This window comes from Hibiscus syriacus, unplaced genomic scaffold (assembly GCF_006381635.1).
Source record: "Hibiscus syriacus cultivar Baekdansim isolate YM2019G1 unplaced genomic scaffold, ASM638163v2 tig00110151_pilon, whole genome shotgun sequence".
In the NCBI taxonomy this organism is placed as follows: Eukaryota; Viridiplantae; Streptophyta; class Magnoliopsida; order Malvales; family Malvaceae; genus Hibiscus; species Hibiscus syriacus.
In genome coordinates, this window is record NW_024062603.1 from 2,551,301 (window position 1) to 2,556,251 (window position 4,951).

The following is a 4,951-nucleotide window of genomic DNA, read 5'->3' on the forward strand; positions in this document are numbered from 1 at the left end:
TAAGCACAATACACCTTTAAATGGGTCCAAACTAGTTTATGTGATCTATTGGGCTCTACTTATGGGCCTCGGGTTAACTCGAACTACTGACCCGAGATTCGGGGTGTTATAGTTAAATTGAGACAAAATCTATTTAATCTTTTAATTGATAGAATCAAATCGTCACGACGCTTACATGACAGTTCACAAAACTTACATTATAATTTACAATGTTGATGTGACAATTTATGATGTTTTTGTGGCAGTACACGATGAAAGATGATGTGGTAGATGAACTTAGTTGACTTTTAAACAAAGTTTGAGGGCCTAATTGATTTTTTAGGAAGTTTGACGATTTTTTTTTTTTAAAATAAGATATTTTTTAAATTTAAAATATAAACAATTATTAAGATATTTAATACATTAAATATAAAGATACTATAAAATTAAACTATTAAATATTCAGTTTAAGGACCACACCGATTATAAAAAAGATCAGGGACCATATTGTTTTTTATAAAAGCTTGAGGATTTTAGATATCATTAAATTTAAAATTAGTTGTTAGAAGGATTTTGACCTGTGTAAATTAAGTTAAAAATATAGATCATGTGATTTTCTTTTTTTAAATTTTCAAAATAATTTTAATCAAAATACTTAAAACATCTTTTTATATTATATTTTCACTTATTTGACATGACAAATATTTTAAAAATGAATTATAAATAGCTTTAAGATTAATATTATTTTAAAAACCAGCTTTTAACTCAAAATAATATGTTAAAACATAGTATTTTGTTATGAAATTATCAAAACATATATTCATCATATTCCGAAAGTAATTACACTTTTTAACATATAATTAAAATAATTATTTTATTTTTTTCATAATACCTTTTAACAGTGCATTTAAATGCTGCATTATAATTGTATAAAAGTATAATTATAATCTCATGTCATGTATATTTTTCCCTCCAGTTCCAAGGTTTAGCACTGACTAATCTGGATTGACTCGAGTCGAACACCTAACTTTGATGGGTGAGTCTCCCGGTGTGGATTTTCTGCATATACAAAAACTCCAACTTGATGCCTTGCTTACCACTTAAACCAAACCCCGTTGATATCTCATGTCATATTTTGTTGTATAAATTATAATTATATAATTGAAAATTGAAATAATATTAATTATAAAAATATTTTAAATCTTAATTTTTTTTTATAAATGAGATAAAATCAAAGTACACAATAAAAAATTAAAAACCCACCCACTAAAATCAGATGTACAATATGAATCAGTCTAAATTAGTCAAAATGAATTTATAATTAAATATGTAGTTTACTTTTATGAATAACCCATTGGTTTTCATGCAAGAGTTTTAGAAACGGTGAATTGGAATTTATTAAACAATTTTAGCAGTTAAAAAGTGAAAGGCCATAAATTTAAATAGTTATATTTACAAAATGTGTGTATTATTATTAATAATTAATTTTTTAAAATAAATATTACATTTATAATCGTTTTAAACTTTTAAAAAAACATGGTGGAGTATTGCGTTTGATATGGAAGAAGAATGGGACCGTGACTGTCGATTGGCATCATTCTATTTCTGGACTCATTGGTTACAACTTAAAGAAAGAGCTAGCATAAACTCGAAAAAACCCATGTGCCTAAAAGATCAAATCCCAATATTCAAAAGACGTGAATTTTAGGAATCTGATTCCGTTGAGGTCGTGGCTAGTGAGAAAGCTTAGCACTTGGGCAGCCCAAAAGGCGACGGCGGAAGGAGCGAAGGTGGCAGTTCGAAACAGAAACATACTATAGTCGAGGCTTTCGGCTTTAGGAGCGACGAGAGGGACGGTGTCAGAGACGTTAAACGAATTCATAATGGAGGGGGAAAAGATCAAGAAAGATGAGCTAACCCTCTATGTCAAACTGTTGCGCAAGTACCGTCGTTATCAGCACTCCCTTGACGTAAGCCCTTGCTTCCCCCATTTCCCCTCTTTCTGAAACCTAATGAACACTTTCATTTTTGTTTAGATTTTGTTCCCTAAGGAGAAAAATAATTAAAACAATACCCAGTTATTCAATTTGAATTTTAGCCAATAATATGTTTATTATGGTGACTATAATGTAGATAACAGGGATTCAAATTGCGGTCGCGTTGCGTTTATCGTGGTCACGGACGTAACGGATGCTATCGTGGTCATTGCGGGTATCGCGGACGTGGTTTTTTTTAAAATTTGCACAACTTATTATAAAATATAGTAATTATAATTATAAAAAATCACTTTGAATGATTTTTAGAGTATTTTGTAACACTTATAGACTTTTATTAATACATAAACACAATTTTTATCATCATTAATTATTTTTATATTTATTTATAAATTTCTTAAGAATATTATATTAACTCATAACACATAATAAAATAGAAAATATTGAGTTCAACATAGAGTAGGGCTGGAGAACGTTTTCAATGCAACATTGGAAGTTATTAAAGAAATAAATTTTTATTGAAATCTTAAAACTACAAAAAACGAATTACTTATATGTCTTTGGAAAAACGCGACCTAAAATATTACAAAAAACATTATATTTTAGGTTACACACAACTTAAAATGTTTTTTCTTACTTTTACTTAAAATGTTAACTTTTCCTTACTTTTTTCTGGTGCAAATATTTTTCGTAATATTTTAGGTTGCACCAAAAAAGGTTACATTTTTATAATATTTCACGTTAAACTGAAAATGTTAAAAAATATGATCTTTTAGGTTGCGTGTAACCTAAAATGTTATGTTGTTTATAACATTTTTAGGTCACGCTTTATAATATTTTAGGTCACACATTTTTTTAACCTTATATTATACTACCTACCCCAAAACTCCTCCAAGAGAAGCCCATTAGCCTAAACATGGAGACTTGATTTTTCTCTCTAGGTCCCAAATGTTTCAAAAAAAAAATGGAAGATTAGGATGAAAAAAATCTTTACTTAATAAATTTTTAATTATTCATAATATATACATTCTACATATATATTACTCAAATTCAAAAACTCTATAAAAATTATATTCATTTTACCTTTAAAATTTACTTTTTGGAGTTATTTTATAAATCCAAAAAAATGATCTAAAACATTTAAATTATTAATTCGAGTTATAAATCTCAATTAATATTTAGATTTGATTTATATTTAAGTTTTTGGAATCTGTTATTAATATATTATATGTTTACTAAGAAATATAATGGTTTAATAATTAAATTATAAAAAAATATTTTAATTATCCAAATGTTCTTAAGTTAGATTATTAAATTGAAATGATGTTTAATTGAAATGTTACTGCCTTAAAAGTTGAGTGTCCATTTATGCAATTTACCCTAAAAGAAAGTAAGTAATATATTTTGCTCCTTTTTACGTGTAAATAAAAAGCCCTATTTCCCGCCTATATCAAAACCTTAATTTCCATCAGCCTTCCTCCTTAAACCCTCTCGTCGCTTCCACCACTACCACCATCACCCATCCCCTTAAAACCTAAACCTAAAATGGATCTGAAAGCGGTGAAATCAGACTTGATCCTTATCCTAGAGTTCAGATCTCAGCACACCCATCTCGTGGCTTTATTCTTCTTCAAATGAAAGCTTGAAGAAACAATTAGAGGAATTGAAAAAACAACTTGGAAAGAAACAGAGTTTTGAAGCAACAATTAGAGGAATTACATAATCAAACTTGATGTTTAGTGTTGTAACGGGGATTAACGGGAAAAATGGTCTGTTATAGTCGCGATCGACCGTTACCCGTTAAATTGCGACCGTTATCGGCCGTTATGGGTTTGATTTCATTTCACACCGTGATTTCAACTGATATCGGTAACGGAGACTACCGATAATGCGATATAACGGCCGTTATACCGTTACACGGCCATTTTTTGAATCCCTGGTAGATAATGGATTGGATGGAAAAGAAGAATATACACCGTTCGCACATTGACCACGCTGTACGTTTGTATCTCTTTGAAAAAATTAAAGGACTACCTACCGTCGAGGATTACTTAAGCTTCCTTCCTCCCCGTGCCAAGAATGAAATCACTTACGGATCTCTTTTGAATTGCTATTGCAATAATCTTATTAAGGATGAGGCGTTAGCTCTTTTCGAGAAAATGGATGAATTGAAGATCATTGACAAAGCTTTACCTTTCAACAATATCATGTACCTGTATTTGAGATCGAGACATCCCCACAAGGTGCCCGAAATTATTGATCAATTGAAAAGAAAAAAATTCCCACGGAGTCACTTCACTTACATTCTCTAGATGCAGAGCTATGCAGACTTGAGGGACTAGACAGTGTTTTAGAGGAGTGGTCCAGTTTGAAAAATTGAGATATACCTTAAGAAGCCCTGTCAGCGCGAAGCTTTCTATTTTCTAAGTAGCTTGTATGCTTGTACATCAAACTGCTCCGAGGTTTATCGACTGTGGGAAGCTCTAAAACGAGTCTTTTCTGGTGTTAACAACTCGAGCTATCTTATTATGGTTCAGGCACTTGCAAATCTGAAAGATTTCACGGGTGTGAAGGAATGCTTTGAGGAATGGGAGACTAGTTGCTCGATTTATGATAGGTAGTTTTCTAGGGTATAGTGTGGATCGATCCAACTTAATTTTGGGAATGTTGGGTTTTAAAATAAAAAAATAAAAATATTTGGAGCTTCCATCGACCTTCGGGTTAGGTAGGTCAAATACCTAAAAATACCTTTTAAAATAATTTAAATAAAAATAATTTTAAAAGATAAAAATTGATCTGCCCTTGACCATAAATTCACTTTAAAAAGGGTTCGGGAGTCGATTACATGTGGGGAAGGATTAGTACCCTTACAACGCCCAAAATCGGTACTTAAATGATTATATGTGTTGAATTATATTTTGATATAACAATTAAGGCAAAATGTTTTCTTGATTTGAATTGACTTTATTCAAAAGTTT

At 30.3% G+C, this 4,951-nt stretch overlaps 1 pseudogene; it reads left to right on the top strand.

The window, feature by feature from the left end:
* Positions 1-1,515: 1,515 nt before the first annotated feature.
* On the top strand, positions 1,516-4,594 carry LOC120215663 (annotated as a pseudogene).
* Positions 4,595-4,951: the final 357 nt, after the last annotated feature.